The sequence below is a fragment of the Rhinolophus sinicus genome, chromosome 2, assembly GCF_057876585.1.
Source record: "Rhinolophus sinicus isolate RSI-liver-muscle chromosome 2, RSI-T2T, whole genome shotgun sequence".
Lineage (NCBI taxonomy): Eukaryota > Metazoa > Chordata > Mammalia > Chiroptera > Rhinolophidae > Rhinolophus > Rhinolophus sinicus.
In genome coordinates, this window is record NC_142502.1 from 149229079 (window position 1) to 149247581 (window position 18503).

The 18503-nt window shown below is 38.8% G+C and overlaps 1 protein-coding gene across 12 annotated transcripts in view; it reads right to left on the reverse strand.

Moving 5' to 3' along the window:
- Positions 1–18503, reverse strand: part of LOC109437798 (uncharacterized) — an 802202-nt gene that overhangs the window by 239925 nt on the left and 543774 nt on the right. For 4 of the 12 annotated variants that reach the window (XR_012496365.2, XR_012496364.2, XR_012496363.2 and 1 more), the window contains exons 5-6: positions 17046–17169; positions 15667–15819 (exon numbers count right to left, since the gene is read on the reverse strand). The exons of 6 other annotated variants lie outside the window; for them this stretch is intronic. The gene's annotated coding sequence lies outside the window, so the exon portion shown is untranslated. Of the gene's footprint in view, positions 1–12286; positions 13489–14100; positions 15820–17045; positions 17170–18503 lie in introns of those variants that run through there. 2 more of the 12 variants (XR_016020453.1, XR_016020452.1) reach the window with 2 other exon arrangements.

Here is an 18503-nt window from a genome sequence, read left to right on the forward strand (position 1 = left end):
TCCATTTGTACCATATGCTCAGCTTGGTCTCAGCAAAACCGAGAGTTAAAAATTAGACGAAGGCCTGCCAAAGTTCACCAAACTGTGTGTACAGTGAAAGAGGGCTGGACAATCATGTATAATGGAATCTATTTTAGAAAGGCGAGGATGTCACTACATGTGTACGCGTCACAAACACCATCCTCTCATCACTTTCACTGGACACTGCACACTAACAATTTTTGGATAGGAATTTTATGGAATTCATCATAAAAATAATTGAACCAGGGGTGAAAAAAATCTCCATTTCTCCTAGGAGTGTTATTCCTCTATCATCATGTTCCAATCCTCCTCTCAAATATTTGGGCTCTTTTCTTTATTGTGTTTTCTAGAAGACAAATGACATATAGACACAGTTATAATGTCTTCAGGGAAACAGGACAACTAATTTAATTTTTTTAAAAATATGAGTTCCATACAATTCATATCTAAACATTATTAGAATAAGAGACAGAAATTCAGGAATGAAATGGATTACAGGAATTGCCTCTGGTCCCCTTAAAAAAAAATCCATGTCATTGTTTTAAACCTAGGATCCCAATATTTCAATGAAATTTTATTCAAATCAGTGTACACTGACTAAAGTACCTAATCTGTCCAATGGTTCATGAGTCCAATTAGTTTACTTCAAAAAAAGGAATAAAAGTACATACCATTTGTCAATGAGGTCCTACAGAACTAAAAAAAATATTGTTTATTATAATGAGCATGGTATTATACACTATTTGTTCAACTATCTGTTCCTAAATTATTTCTATATAATTGAATTATTCTTAAACCATTAGTTATGGAAGACTTAAAGCTTAATACCCTACAGGAGAGCTAATTAAACATATGCAGCCAATTCACTATTAATATGTATGTTTTCATGCAGGTCCAAGTTCCACATTGCCCTCCCATGACAGATACTGTAAAGGACATTCACAGTAAAGGATCAAAATGATGTGCTTTGGATCTGAATTCTGCTATTAGTACCATGTTCCCAGAGCGAGTTACTCAACCTTTCTCTGCTTTAGTGTCACTTTCTGTAAAATGGGAATAACAGTTCCTATTGTTGTGAGGAGTTAAACAATTTTACACATAGAGGGCCCTTAGAGCACTGCCTGGCACGTGGTATGGACACAGTAATGCTTGCTAGTTGTATTGGAAGCCTCAGTGATCACACTGGCCTTGGGTGGCATTTACGTGTACTCCCTCTCTATTTTCCTTGTTCATTCATTCAGCCTATCCCTTTAATTCTCAGCCCTTGGAAAACATTAGCAATGCCAATCAGAGCCTAAGGTAATGACACATTATTTATTTAAGTGTATATAGTCTCCCTACCCCCCAAATCCCCATCATATTTTTGTCTTCCATGAACATGGTTAATTGTGAAGTGACTATGTTCACGACCACTAGCTTATTTGCATGGTTGACATTCTTAGTGGATTCACTTGACACTAGCGACAACATATGAAACTGCCTGATTAAAACTTCCTCTTCGTTGTCCACCTCTCATCTTTGGCCTACTTTCCTTTCTAATTGACCCTATTCCCCCAACCCAGACACAGAAGACGAACACATGTGAAGTACAGAATTTCCAAGATTCGCCTTCTCTCCCCTTCCACCAATCAGTGCTAAAGTAAGTTTATTTATTTTTGACATGAGTTCTTTGTTTTCAGTGATCATCTTAGGAGAAGAAATTAGTCCTCCGGTGGCATCTACAGCATTTTCACAGTGTCACATCCAAGCCGACTTGATACAGTCTCGAAGGAATGACAGGAAGTTTCTGAGGAGCGTCTTCTCAGAGGCAGGGGAGTTCATAATAGCACCACATGCCCCAATTTTGAGGCGACTGCCCCAGTTTTAACATACTATCTCCCCTGTGTTCCCGAGAGCAGATCTAATGTTCTCTTCCTCCAGGTCCCTGTTGATTGCCTGAACTGTGAGAGTGCTGCTTAACGTGGCAAGGGAATGGGGTAGAATTGGAGTTCTCCAAATCACAAACATGTCGGATAGGACTCACAGTCCAATAATTGACACTCTATGAGGTCTCCCTGAGGGTTGTCAGGTTTTCAGTAGAATATTAGTTGGTTGCTTAACATACTCTATTGTCTTCACTTAAAGGCTTTAAATCTGGAAACTTTGCTAAATTTGACTAAACAAGATACCTAGAAAGTGGAATCCCTCTTGCTCTTAGTTGGTATAATAAGTGGAAAGCATTCTACTTTATTACTGCTTTTTCCATACAGGAAGAAAATGCGGTATTATGAACGTCTGTGTCTGGCCTGCATATCAAAGTGTTCATAGAATCATTTAACGCAGAGACTCATCCCTTCAGATTTTTCAGTTAAGGGACATGACAAATAGGTTTTTTGTTTTTGTTTTAATTTTCTTTAAGCTCTAAAATGCAACATTTTGGATTCGAGAAACCCCAATAAAAGACAGAAAATATCAGAAGTGTCTTGATAAATGTTATATTGGTTTCTAAATAAGCTTAGGAAAGAGCTTTATTCGAAACAGGATTAAAATTTTTCTGGCTCACTTTCTACAAACATAACTTGCTTCTGTTCTGGCACACCCAAAGTGGGGAAAACATTAGATGTGAAATTTGTAAAAAGTGACACACAGAGAAAAATGAATGCTTCTAATAAATAATATATTACTATAAGAGAAACAAAGTGATTGAGTAATGTCACGCTAATGATTTTTCTCCAACAGCTAGAACACCTGCTCCAGCAGTTTGTTCAGGTTTTTTTTTTTTTTTTCCCCTTGCTTGGTAGAACTATTTACTGTGAGAATGACCTACATGAAGTCATTTACCAAGGTGACTGAACTACCTTCTGTTAGGGTGTCAAAATGTCCCAAATTGGAAGACCAAATAAGAATTTGGATGTTGGAATGAGAACATACTGTGGAATACTGAGAGTTATTCTCATCCTAACTGTATGGGCTGCCACCGTGGGTCTCAGACAACCTTTGAGAAATTCTCACCAAGGTCCAAGGACCATTTTACAGATTGCCTTTCTAAATTTTATAGTGAAAACAACCCATACTGGAATGAATCAACATGTGTGACACACTGTTAGGCAGCTCGTCTATCTCTCCCTAGATCTCAATGCTTGTTACAAAAATGAAGGTTCCAGTTATTTCTTCAGCCCTGAATTGTCATTTGACCTACAGCAAATGTCATCAGTTACTGGGGTCCTATTTATTTCTATTGAGTGGGAAGGAATCCACCTTATTTATTATAGAGATTAAATATGGGCAAGAGACATAAAGGTTGGTTGAAAATTTTCAACTGTTTGGAGATCAATATTAATAACAATTTTGGTGTTATTTGGTAAAAAAATAAATATTAATAAGTATCTATGAACAGGCTTGGGCATTGTAAACACATTTCTTATACCAGATTCATGATTTATCCACTTATCTAATTTATATGCCATAAAAACATAGTCATCTTGATGACATATATCCTTAAAACACTGATGTCTGCTCTTCTAGAAAAGGCCATTTCACACAGTTTTCTATTATAATAGCTGAACTTGTTTCTTAATGAGATTCAATAGGGTTTCCAGAGTAGAGTAAAAAAATAACATTCATGTCTACTTTTCTATGTCTTCCAAGCTAAGATCTAGCAATAATTACACATCCTTCCTAAAGAAATAGGATCCAAATTTTGGGCCATGGGAGTCAGTGGCAAGAATTACACAATGATATTCCTGAATTTCAATTTTTTCATAAAGGCTATTTATCATGTTTGGCCTACATTTACTAGGCAAAAAATTAGACATTGTCCTAAGCCAAAAGGAGGAACTAGAGTATAGATATTGACACTTTTGGGGCAGAATTGAAAGGGGCCAATGCAATCTTCCAGGGTTTCCCACCACCAGTGTCACCGCTTTGGCGTCACAAGATCCTAAGTTTATATATAGCCTTAGCTGTGACAGTATCTTCTGAGACTTCATTTGTGATACATTTTGACAGGTAAGTTAAGTGTCCATCTGGAGGCAAGGTCTGAATTTTGTGTCTATGTGTGTCCTGTAGTTTGAATTACAAAAATGGTCAAAACAAGCACAGTGTCATTTGCCAATGAGTTTGCTGGTTTGTGGATGTTTGGCTGGCATGCAATGTCTACACACCTTTACACACCTTATTCTCAATCTGAGGAGCAGTAATTGAAGTGTCTACAAATGGGAAATTACCATCTGATGTGTGTGTGATAGCAAAATTTATAATCTTACACTTGATTAGGTCATGTTCATAATAAGCTTGTTCATAATAAGCTACAGGTTTCTGTGGTTCAATTGAATAACGTAACCCTGCTAAAGAACTTAGATGAAGGTCTGGTGCATAGTAAGCTCTCAATTGAGTTAGATTTAAAGTATGTGTCATGGAACATACATCTTAGAGAGAAATGGTTTTAAAAGTCATCGTGTCCAGCCTCTTGCCTCTTCATAATGTCGTACACAGAATTATTGTCTCCAGTTCTTCATTCTCCTATATTATATATTTACATGATTGACATGACCTCAAGATGCTCAAAGTATATTTCCCCATCCATTGACATTGAGCCAATGGGATATTACAGGGGATGTTTGAGTACAGAGTTTAAATATGCTTGTGCATAGGTCCCAGAATGACTAGAGTTGTCCCAGTTACCCGCAGCCTAAGCAGAGTCTCCCTCGCTGGCCCACTAAAGGATGGATGAAAATAACTTGTATGCTACTGAGTTTGAGCATGATTTGGTGTGCATCATGTTGTGACAATGGCTGACAGATAATCTAAGTATAAACTATTACTTTCCATGAATGTGTGAGACATACCAAACCATAGAGAGGAAGTGTATTAATTCTGTAAGGCTGCTATAACAAAATACCACAGACTGGGTGGCTTACACAACAGAAATGTATTTTTTCACAATTCTAAAGGTTATAAATCCAAGATCAAGTCTTTGGCTCTTCTGAGCCATAAGAAAAGAATATGTTCCAGACCACTCTCCTTAGCTTATAAATGGTGATCGTTTTCCATGTCCTAATGTGATTCATGTCCTAATCTCCTCTTCTTTTAAGGATAGGAGTCATATTGTATTCGGATCCACCCTAGTGGTCTCATTGTAACTAAATTACCTCTGTAAATACCCTATCTCCACATCGAGTCACATTCTGAGGTACTGGGGGTTAGGACTTCAACATACTGATTTGGGGGTGGGAGGGACACAATCCAGCCCATAATAGTACGTGATGTACAAGTCATCCAGCCAGTCCATGGGGACAAGACCTACTTTGTCTACTTCTTGATTCCAATCTTCGGATAGTGATTGCTGCATGGGTCCTATGAGTCCCACTTTTTCACAGATTGATATCTATGTGGTTTACTTACCTAATACTCCATGCTTGGAAACTTAGGCCTTTTGGGTGAATGTAGACGAGCATGTTTCCGTGAGCAGAGCCTGGATATAACACCTCTGATGCCATTTACTTTTCAGGGACTATAAAAGCATTGAGTTCTGACTCTGAAGGATCATTACTACCACTTTTTTAAACAATAAAACAGCAACAGACATGACATTAAAGTAAATTGTCTAAACTGAAACAAATTCATCTGGCAATTGTTTAGCATATAAGTAGACAAATGTGTATGAGAACGTTCATCAGACCTAACTGTCTGTGTGGTGAGAACCTCCTGGCACGACGAGAAAACCTTCAAGAGTGTACAGGGAAATACCTTTGGATGAGTAAAGTCAGTGGTGTATTGTGCCTAATTTAAATGAAGACTTTGGAAAAGTTGCCATGTTCATCTTAGGCAAACCACTACTTAGCAAGTTGGTCAGGGGCCCTGCGGCTTTCGAATAAATGGTACTCATTTCATGGCTGTGGATGACATCAATGAAGGATGCTAAGTTCACTGCTATCACTTGGCAAAAAGAAATACCTAAAAAGCTTTTGAGGGTCTGCTTTGTGCCAAGCGCTGGGCTGTCTGAAGGTGCCCACCTTCAAGGTTAGTGGGCAGGTCAGACACATACCTGAGTGATTATAAGACAATGTGCTGCTTCCTAGAGGCACATAGAGAAAAGCATCAGGGACACATTGGTAGGAGAGCACTTTGGGGAGATAGTGAGGAATGTTGATAGAGTAGGTAACATTTGACTAGGGTTTTAAATGAGATCACAGGTAGAAATGTGGGGCAAATATGGCCTATTCAAGTGGTTTGGTGTAGCTTGTGCCAAGAGATGTGTGAGGGGAGTGAGAAAGAGATGGGCATTAAGGTTTGAAGGCAGGGTGGGGACATGTGGGGAAGGGCCTTGTATACATACTAAAATGTCCACATATTGTCTTTTGAACCCTGAGGATGATGATATTTGTTTTTTTTTCTTTGTTCAATCTATTTTTTTCCAGCTTTATTAAGCTATAACTAACACCTAACATTGTGTAAGTTTAAGGTTTGCAATGTGTTGATTTGATATATTTATAAATTGCAAAATAATTACTATCATAGTATTACCTACTGTTTCCACCCTACCACACAGTTACCTTTTCTTTTTTGGGGTGAGGACATTTAAGATTTACTCTCTGAGCAACATTAAAGTATATAATACAGTTTTATAAGCTATCATCACCATGCTGTACACTAAATCCCCAAACATATTAATCTTATAGGGAAGTTTGTACCCTGTGCCCAATATCTCCCCATTCCCTCTATCCCCCAACCTCTGGTAACTACCACTCTACTCTCTGTTTCTCTAAGTGTGTCTTTTTTAGATTCCACATATAAATGATATCACACAGTATTTATCTTTCTCTGTCTGACTTAATTTCACTTAACATAATGCCCTTAAGGCCTATCCAAATTATTGCAAATGACAGGATTTCCTTCTTTTTCATGGCTGAATAATATTCCATTGTATATATAAAGCACATCTTCTGGGATATCTGGATCAGGTTTCATCTTTTTAAAGCGGCTATTTCTATGAGTAATGTGGCAGAAGACCCAGAAGGACATCTTGGAACTATTTTGAGTCCAGAAAACTATGATGACAAGCTCAACTACGGCAATGTCAGCAGAGATAGAAAGTGGAAGACAAATTTGAGAGAGTTATAGGATATACAATTAACAAAATGTAGTGATGGATTAAATGCTGAGTCTGAAAGAGAGAGCTTTTTCTTCCTTACCCTCCACATAGCTTTATTGGTGTGTCTTAGAACAGTATTTTGCTGAGATGCTTATGTGTTTTTCCCAATATTAAAAAAAAAAATGGCTATAACAATTGCCTATAAATAGTATAAAAATGCACTACTCATTCTTGCTGTTGGAAAAAAAAACAACCCGTTTACTCAATCTCTGATTCAAAAACCTGCTTCCATTAACAAGTTAGATGACATTAAACCTACAAAATGAATGCCAGAACTTCATCAATGACACAAACAGCTTCTTTGCTGAATAGGATGATGGTTTTGAGTATTTTCTTAGCACTGTATGCTATGCACTATGTAACCATTATAGACCCAAGACACTTTTAATCTGTATTATTAACATTTTCTCCATCATTTTCTTAAGACTAGACAATCAACCCAACAATTTACCAAGCCCTGATTTGCAGCACATGTTAATTTCCAAGGTATAATTTAATCCACCATGGCTGAGTACAAACTACCAACATGATGCCATTGGACACAGAGCAGGAAAGAGATGTGTGGTACCACACCATCCTGTGGTACTTCTACCACAGAAATATAGTAGACCTAAATCCCTCAGGAACATGGACAAATGTGGTTAAGATAATTAGGAAGAATAAATATTGAGTATATATTACCTTTGTAATATAACTTATCTAATTATAAGTTTTCCTTATTTACTGTTTAATAAGTTGTACCTGAAAACCAGCTCATGAAATATCTTAGCCATTAACTCTCACAATCCAATACAAGTTGGCCTCAGAACACCACTATCCATATTAAAGATACACTGAGGGTTAGTGGAGAGCTCTGGGGCGTCACTCAGAGACTCAGGGTAAAGAGGCTCCATTGTCTTGAATGTGCACCATCTAGAAAGGCTGCCTCTGAAGTTACCACAGAAAGGGGTGGGGAAGTCATGTGACCTGGACAGAAAGTCACATATCATTTCCCTCAAAATCTCACTTTCTAGAATTTGCAATGAACTAAAAGGGATGCTCGCAAGTGTTTTCTTTCCCATGCTGAAGAATTAGAAACATTGAGTTAATCTATACCATTGTCTCTGCTATGGTCACAAGATGAAAACATTTTCTTACAGGAAACCAAAAATCTTCCTGCCCAAATCTATTATTTTTCCAGTCTTCCCCATCAGTATATAGAACTACATTCAATCAGTTATTCATGTCTGATATTGGGGGTATATGTCCCCCCTAACACTTTAAGTCCAATAATCAGTCAATTCCTCCTCCAAAATATGATTTGATTCCTACATTTCTTCCCATCCTCACTTTCAGGTCCCTGCTCGAAACCTATATCATCTGTCCCCAGGCCTACTTGAAAATCTTCTGTCTCCCAATTGGTCTCTTCTTTCCCATCCTTCCTCACTAAATTTCCCACAGAGCAGCCAGATTTTTTTTTTTAATGTTAATCAGATTATGTCACTCCACTGCTTAAATGTGTTTTCTATTAAGCTTAGAATCAAATCCAAATTTCTTAAGTTGGCTGATGAAACCCTGTAGACTTTGGTCCTGTCTCATTCTCTAACCACATCTTGTTCCATTTCCCCTTTTTCAAATACTTCACTCCCGTGAATGTTTTTGAGTTCCTTGAACACTTCAAATCTTTTCATAAGCCATTCAGTCTACCTGGAATGCTCTCATCCTTGTCTATGAGTTCTCAGCTCAAATGTCTCTTTGTCAGAAGGATCTTCCTTAATTGCCTAACCTAAATCAGGTCCTCCTGAATGCATTCTCATAAAACCCATATTACTGCCCACAATTTTAATTATGAGTCAGTGTATGCCTGTGTTTGAAGTCCATCTCCCCTACTAGACTGGCAATTCATGAAAGCAGTATGTTTGATTTGTTCAATATAATATATGCAGTGCCGATATGCTGCCTGACATATAAAGAGTCCTCTTGGAGAGAAAGGGGGAGAAGAGACGAGAAAGAATTAGGTTGGTACAAAAGTAATTGCAGTTTAAAAAGTTAGAAACAATTGCAAAAAACTAGAATTACTTTTGCACCAACCTAAATGAAAAAGAAAGAGAAAGAAGATCAGAGAGAAAAAAGAAAGAAGGGAGAGGGAGGGATGTAGGGAGGAAGGGAGGGAGGGAGGGAGGGAGGGAGGGAGGGAGGGAGGGAGGGAGGAAAGGAAACAGAAAATGTAACTAAACTAGGATGTTTTCGTTTTTATCCATTTTGTCACTGAAAAGCTTTGTGGCCTTGAGTAAGTCACATAATCTCTCTGTCATTTTTCCTGCCTATAAAATGTTTCAGGCTCATCAGAAATGGGATACCCTCAAGAATGGAGACAATTCCCTGCATTATGGAGGAGAAAGAAAGTTATACTAGAAGGGAGGATACTCTAGAAACAGGTTGGTCCTACTGTGAGGTTGGGTCACCGAGGGTGGGGGAAAGTCAGAGAGAAAAAAATTCAGACAACTGTGTTTTCTGAGAGCAAGGAAGACCCCCATCCAGGAAAATACAGAAAGTCTATTGAGAAGATGGCACTGCATGGCCCTTATAGGCAGATGGGCTCACGAACCTCCCCACCCCCAACATCACTCAAGGACCATGATTCCTCAGTTAAAGAGAGGGGCACAGAAGAGGCCATGGGAAGCGCTGAACAGGGCCTTGAAATAGAGAAAAATTTACATGGTTAGATTTTCCTGTATACCTGAATTTGTGAGTTGAACTCCAAAACTGCCACATAATAATTTTGATTAATGTCCTTTTTCTTCCACCTTGTTGACCATATGCTTTTTGTTCCTGTCATCACTCACTCCTGTCTGATTCTCTGTCTCCCTCTATCTTCTCCCTGTTTCTTCCTTTTCTTCTCGTTTTCTCCAGGATCTTCCTCCAGAGGTTGCCTATGTACCCCACATTGCCTTCTATCCCACAATATCCACAGCAAGAGACACTGAACCCTGAAATGAAGGCTGGGTCTGGTCTCTGTCTTCGTCATAAACCCTCCAAGCTCTGCTGCCTCAGTTGTGTTTTCTGATGTTTTATAACCTCTCTCTCATTCTTACTTTTTCTCCTCGGGGCTTTTCTGAAGACTCTCTTTTTCTTTCTGTGTTTGTCCTTTGGCATCCTCTATGATTTCACTAATAAAAACATTTCCATTGAGCAAAACCCTTTAAAAAGAAAAAGAAGACCTCTGTGCCTGCAAGATAATGGCCAAAATTCCTTGCCTGACTTCCAAGACCTCTCCAAAATGGAAGATTATATACCATCACTGCCCCTATTAGTCTCTCATAGACGCTCTTCCCTCCAGGTAGACAGGAATCTTTACTAAATTCATACATCTCTTAATCTTATCTAATTCACAACTTTTGCATATGCTGTACCACTACCTTAAGTGACCTCTGTCATCTTCTTCACCTGTTTTAATATTATCATGTGCCAAGGACCCGCGGAAGCATTTCCTGAACCCCTCCTGTCTACCCTAGCCCACATAGTCACTCCCCCTCACTTCCAATCCATATAGCCTCTTTCCTTCTCTTGGACCCTAAGCATTCACTGTCATATAAAGTTATTTATCCTTTTACCATATACATTTTCCCTCCTGAATGAAATTATTAACTCTTCACCATCAGTGATTTATCTTTTTATTGATATTATTATTAACAATGAAAACAGTGTTATATATGTAGCAGTCTCCTCCTTAAAGATACATTGAATATGTTTATTGAATGAATCAATGGTATCAACTTCATACATGTTTATTAATTGAATAATGAGATATGAAAGGAACAAAGCAAGTATGCATTGAATAAGCGGCTGCCTGAAATGAAGCCAACAGACTTCCCAGATGTTCTTACCCAAGGGGAAAGTTCCACAGCTCCAAGTCACAGTTGGATGATATTTACAAGGTTTAATACCATCTTTACTGACTTATCATGAGTTTTCACTGATAGCAGAAATAAATGTTTTTGTAATGCAGCCTAATTTAAAATTCTTGGCATATATGAGCATTTTATTCACAATATGCCTATAATCATTTGTTTTCTTTTGATATAATTTAACTCAGAGTTACTATATAGACAGGATTACATTTTTTTTTGATGGCCCAGTAAAGTTAAATGTATTTCAGAAGCAAATCTGGGCCAGAGGACATTATTTTACGGATTAGGATATAGAGGTACAGAGAGGTTAAATAATATGTCCCCAGGACACACAGTAATTGGTGAAAGACCTGGTCTAGAATACAGATCCCTTGAGTACCAATACCATGTTTCTTTTCTAGTCTCGCTGCCTCTATCAGTGAAAGAATGAAAAGACAATCTGCATTGTGGGCATACCCCCCTCGAATTTTTTAAATGACGTGAAAACTATAGGGTAATCTATATTATTATATTCTGTAAGAGAAGCATAATTTCCATCACCATAAATAAGTCTTGTGGTAGTTTCTCTCAACTCAGGTAACATTGAAATTGTTGTAAAACATGGGACCAGGCAAACACAGGACAACCAAGTTGAGTGGGGAGACAGTGCTGAAACTTCAACTATGAAAATGTGGGAGTGTCCATGGTAAAATGAACCCGCCCCACCCCATATTTGCTTTGTCATTTAAGACCTCCAGTAGCCATCCAAGAGCTTTGGTTCACTCCATCCAACTCACCTTGACTCATCTGACTTTAAACTTGTCTCAGCTCTGTGCTAACAGGAAGCCCAATGGCCTGGTCCTCCAATGTCACATAGGTACCTATTATTGGTGGCCTGCTGGTGACGGGACTTAATCCACTAACCCAGGTAGGGGGTACAGAAAAAATAAAGCACTTGTCTAGTTAACTAAAAGGTTGTATTCCAATTCTGCTGTCAGCCAACTGTGTGTATTTGAGATTATGCATTCAGTCTACACATTTGTATCAAAAGGAAGTTGGAGTAGAAGAATGCTTTTCATATAGTGTTCCAAGGAACACTGGCGTCTCCCAGAGGGGCACTTTATGGCTTTATCACTGGAGTTCTCAGGTTAGGTATCCACACTCCCCAGCCTTACTTCAACCAGAGCTGTTCTATTTTAATCTGCATCAGTATCCTACATTAGGCTTAATCAGAAAAAAAAAAAAAAAAAAAAAAAAAAAATATATATATATATATATATATATATAAAATCTGCTTTAAAAGCAATAGTAATAAAAAAATAAATAAATAAATAAAAAACAGACACAGTTACCTTGGAAATCCACTGGAGTAGCTAATTGCTAAGGTGCCTGTCAGGTCCTTCAATCTACAAGACATTGGAAGAAGGCTGAGCCTCTTGGTGCCTTTCAAATCACACAGGGTAGGTCTGATCCTACCTGGGATCAGTCTCATTGTTGAAGGTGCCCACCGCAGGAATTCTGGGACAAGCCCATCTTCCCTTTGAGGGTCCTCTCAATCCAAAGCAAGCCAGGATTCCAGTTCAAATCGAAAAGTCACAGATAACATAAATTCCTTGCAATTTTTTCCTATTGCTTAAACCCATTGTGTAAAAGTTCTGGGATCTTATAAAGGTCTGATTTAACAAGTTTAATTCCATTCAATTCATTGAACATCAATTATCTGCTATCCACTAGCTTGGTACTGTTCTGCTTTTGCGCCAAGATTTGTCATGTTATGGTTGTTGTTTAACTGTTTGTTTTTCCATACTTGACTCAAAAACTATAGTCCTACATCTCCGTAGAGTAAGAAAACTTAGGGACTGATGTTCTTCTTTCCCTTACTTATTTCCATTGAATTATTCCAACCTCTATTTAGCACCACCTGAGCATCCATTACCAAACTAGGTGCAGGGATAAACAGAAGAAAAGTTTAAAAGATATGGGCCTTATCTTCAAAGATTTAGAGTGTATCTGAGAGAAAAACCTTTCACACAACACCAACAGGTAACAAAGGAATAGCACTAAATTATCTATAACCACCTGCCAAAGGTAAACACTAAATTTGCTTGGTAGTGTGGAAAGAGTAAGACTAGGGCAAACTGGAGTTTTCAGAGGTTGAACCTGTTCGTTGAAGGGCTAAAAAGATTTGGACACAAAGAGAAAATGACTCCTTAAGGGAAAGGGGGGAAAGTGGAAGACAAGTGCCAAGGACCAGCTGCTTTGGAGTGAAAGCTGGCTATGTCAGAGAGCCTGGACACCCAGTCTCTGCCACCATTTTGGTGGAAGTTGCTGGTCAAGCCACTTACCTGTTCTAGATCTCAACTCATCATCTTTCAGTGGAAATCACCTCTTGGGCTCTTATTCATCTCAAAGACACGTCTCTATTTAAATGTGTTCAGTGCTTGCCACATGCTTAGTGCTCACTACCTGTGAGAGGGCCACAAATTATTATTACCATAATCATCATTTACCACCTGCCTGCCTCACTTGAACCTATTACTCACGCCATCCCTCTCCCAGAAAGAGCCTTTCGCCATCTCCCAGGGTTCATATAACTGCTCTTTGAGAGATGAATTTACTAAATGTTAAATTTTAAATTGAAACACTTCCAAATGCGTGGGGGAACTTAAAAGGGGAAATGGTATTATATTGGGATTCCTCAGTGGGTATGCTTATTTTTCAGAAGTTGAGGGTGGTTGAGGGTGGGTCAGTGCCCCTCAAAGGCAGTAAGAGGAAACAGCCTACTGAGTGACTTAGAGAACATAAGAGCCAAGATATCTTCCAAAGGAGGGGGGCTTCCCACATGTGAACAATCTTCCACATTTTCCTATTTCTTCTACAATACCTTTTTCCTAAGCCAGCAATGATAATCTGGGAATAAATTCACATTTTCTAAGGGAGAAATACTGCCAAGCTTGTTAATCTCATGCAGATGTGATGTTACTTTTACTGTGTTGTAATATGGCTTCTTAAAAAACAAGTGTGTGTGTGGGGGGAGCCCACCAAAAAAACAACAACAAATATTCGCCAACCCACATGGTCAGTAATTGCTGTTTAATAGTCCTCCTATTACAAACCTAAGAGGCAGCAGCCTGAATTACCAGTAGAGTATTAATAAACAGGAATGAGTTAATAGTGCATAAAGACCTTCTAGTGGAACAGTGGGGGAGTTGAATATTCTTTTCTTCAGTCAGCTGTAAGTAATTACTGCATGGTGTGCTTCTGACTATTACCATAACAGAGCAATTGGACGTGAAGAATGGATAATAGTACGGACATGGAGGTATTTTTAGAATATCAGCAGTGAAGCAGGTAACTGGCCGACTCCAGTAGAAACCTTTAAATAAGTTTAGAAGACTTTTTTTTTCTCTCCTTATGACATTTAGCCAGGATAGAATTTTAAAAAGATCAATCTAATAAATTATTTAAAATAACTTTACAAAGAGGATGCCTGTGATATGTAAATAAGAAGGCAAGAAGGGAGGAAGGCAAAGTCTGAAAAGCCCAGGCGGACAGGAGGCATCTCGCCGACGTTCCTGTAACTACATAATCACAGGTTCCTTCCTGTTCCTCTGAGAGTACAGCCTAGATGCGAATCTGCTTGACTGGCTCCCACTGGCTGCTCAGGTGAAAGGGAAAATATTCAAATCAGAGCTGTAACTATGATTGCTGGAGTTGTGGGTTTTCTAAAATTGAGTTAGTCATCCTCGGTGATTTAATGATGCATATCATTTATTTTAAAATATTATTACAGAGGCATTGACTGAGCTGCGGCATCTTCTTTGCGGGACTGTCCATTATACAATGCGGTGGGGGACATCCTGGGCGGTGGCGGGCTGAGATATTGTCTAATGGCACCACATATGTTCTCAGATGAAAACAGCTTGGGACTTTGATTCAGAAAGCAGTAATATTGCAAATGCACACAAATATCATTTAAGGAATATTTGGAAATAATTTTTTTTTTCAGAGTATCGGCCCTTCTCCTGCCTCTCGGTTGCATGGGCCTATGCTGATTTTTCAATTTGCAGGTTTGTTAAGCATCATGGAATGTTTTGGTTCTCAATCAAGAATATTCTTCCCAAGTGGTTCCAAAGTCCTACGCTTGAAAATAAACGTGTGTCCTCTTTGTCTCCTAGCAGCATGTGTTCCAACGTACAATAGCACATAGGACAGAGCAAGGCAATGCTTTTGATTGAACTATCCTATAGGTTTTGAACCTGCCACTCTTAGGGGCTGGAACAGCTCTCTCCAGGGCAGGCGGCATGCTCGCTTCTTTGAGCAGTGCTGACAGCTGTGTCCAGCGGTGGTGGTTAGGAGCTGCGACCCAAGTCCTCCTCCCAGCAGGATTCCTGTCCTAACTTGTGGCACAGGAGCTGCTCAGAGGATGAGCTGCTTCCATGCTAACAACCTCAGGGTCCCACCTCAGAAAAAGAGGTGTAGCCTCTGAGACAGGTGGCAATGCTTAACTGATCTCTGCCCACTACTTTGGAACCCTCATCATTGTGTCTGAGCTCCACCAGCCAGCATATTCTGATTCATCTAGACACAGCTCCCTTGTTGCTAAAAGATACTGCAGTTCTGTATTACAGTTCTGTATTTCACCTGGTTAGATGGTCATGCTTAATAGAAGTCAAGGGCACTCTTGAAGAGGTGTTCCTGTGACCCAGGGAGACCAGCAGCTTCTCGACGTCACTGGTTTTCATTTACTTGCTTCAAGTGTTTGAAAGGAGAATAGCTTTATTTTCCTTACGTCTTCTGAAAGTTGAGGACAAAGAAAAGTCTGGCTAATTAAATGCCAATTTTTAACAAAGTTTTTCACATAGGACAAAGGTCAATGGTTATTTCTAGAAAGTGTTCAAGATCTCATGATTTAGGGCATGCCAGAATTTAGCATCTTTGTGTTTCTAATTTAGTGAAATTTAGAGATACTCATAACTGACTTTGCATGTAACCGCACTATTTGTGGTCATGAGGGTGCCCCCATTTAAATTTATTCCACAGAGCGATTAATCATGCACTTCCCCAAGGGTGCAGGCTGTATCTCTGGGGTTTATACCCCGAGTTTTCTCTCTGTCCGAAGCACCAACACAAAGACTTCCCCAGGAAAAGATATCACCAACAATCAGAGCTGTTGCTATTTCAGATCTAGAAAACCCTCTAGGGATCAAAAGAATAAGAGGTTTTTCCCCAGAGTGAGACTAAGGGGGGTTGGAAGGAGGCTCCAGCGTCTTTATATTTCCATTTAGCTTGAAGGAGCCCAGGGAGAAAGAAATACCTGGAATTGTTAAGAAGCCAAGTAGTTTCAGAGGCTACCATTTCATCTCTTCAGTATTTCAGCCAGTACCTCTCTAGTCAAGAATTCTTAGTATTTTCTGGTGTTCCAGAAACAACTTAGCTGGCCAACGCCATTAAGAACCAGTGGAAAGGTAAATTATTTACCACTGATTATGCAACTCAATTTGTATAAAACTTTCCAGACTGGTTGAGTTCAGCTACCCTACTCATGGGTTATCAGGACAACAGAACTCACCAAAAATGTTTTTTTCAGCGTTTGACAAATAATCATCTGAGATGTCCAGTTATACAATATTGCATATAACAGTAATAATAACAGAGGTCTAAATAATCTGGCCTCTGCCTACTTCAATGATTTCATCTCCTGCCACTCTCCTCATGGTCTTATGTCAGTTCCTCCATCACCCTGAGCTTATCTCTGTTTCTGGGAGTTTGCACTGTCTGTTCCCTCTACCTGGAAGGCATTCAGCCTCAGTTGAAATGTCATCTCCAAGAAACTATTCTTAGTAGCTTTTCCAGGCATTCTCTAAGTACTACTCTGCTTAGTTTTCTTCACAGTATTTATACTAGTTAATATTTTCTTGTTTGCATGTGTGAAAGTTGGACTGTTCTCAATTTTTGACTCCTTCCCTACTATAGTATACATGCAATATGACAGATAAGTATGGGTGGAAAACAATTCTTACCCCATTGATGTTAGGCTTAGCCGTGTGACTTGCATCGGTTAACTAAATGTTGGCAGGCGAAATGAGAACATAATCTTTAAATATGCTGTGAGTCTTGCTTGTGCCCTGGTGCTTCTGTCATTCCCTATAAGAAAATATGTTGTTAAGTAGTCACTCTTTGAAGAAGAATGAAGAGACTCTTAGAACAAAACTGAACCTAATCAGAGATCTAGAACCAAGTCCCCCATGACCTGAAGTAGTGTTATTTCAGGCTATCCACAGGACCATTAGCAAGAAAATAAAGAAAATAAACACTTGTTGTTTGAGCCTCTGAAATTTGGGCTTGGGTGTGAGGCTTATCATTCACCATAGTTGTGCCAATTGCTAATTAATATAGAAAGTATACCAGAAATGGGCTTCTTCTGTCAAACAACCTAAAATACGTGTCATTTGGTTTGGGATCAATAGTAAATAAAGAGAAAACTCTAAATAACCGTAATAAGAAGCTGGAAAAATGACAGCCCATATTATTTAGTAACAAAACATAAAACTATTGATTGTAATAACCTAGAAGGCAAAAAATGTACTAAGTACACTCATAGCATGGGGCTGAGAAGTGTTTGAGGCAGAATGTTCATAGGATGAGTTAATTGCTATTATCTGCATTTGATAAGTTACTGTAAGAAAGAGATGAGCTTGGCAAAGCGTTGACTGGTTTGTAAGCAGGAGTGAGAGGAAATGAGAGAAACTAGTAATTCTGGGAATAGTAAGTTTGAAAAATGAAACCATTTCTCTATCTAAAGGTGTGGCCATTAGGACAGTGTCATAAAGTCAAGTCAAAATCAGCAAAGTGGATGTCACATGCTTTGTTAAGACCCCTGAAAAGATTAAGGAGACTGAGAGTACAACTCACAGATGACTGCTACATGCAAAGTATCTACATTTATCTCTAGAAAGAAGCATGTCTCTAAAAGGATTGTGGGTAAGGCATTTGGGATGTGGAGTTGACAGGAATCATACATAAAACCCACCAAGTTTTTGAGACAGTTTAGTGGAAAAATTGCCACCAGCCTAGATTTAAAAATACTATGTCTGTTTGAGTATATAAAGATCTATGTACCCCCAAAATTTTACAGGTAAGAAGCAGGCTGAGAAATCTGCTCAGCTACCAAGAAGGGCATACTCTCCAATACTCATCAGAAAAGCCAAAGACGTAAAAAGGAGGAGTTCCAAGAGCACAGCAAAGAGGAAATTGGTGATCAACTCCCAGGTGCAGAAGCAGGGCTTAACCAAAGTATATACCAACCTCTTTGTAGGAGAACCTGGCAAACTTTGCTCAGCAGAATTCCAAAATTGCTATCGAAAGTTACTTCTATATTTCTCTGTTTTTTCCTTGTTAAGTGAAACTGCTTAATTTGTTTATCCTGCTCCTATTCCAACATTGTATATCAGATGTGTAGGTGTAGATAATGTATCTTT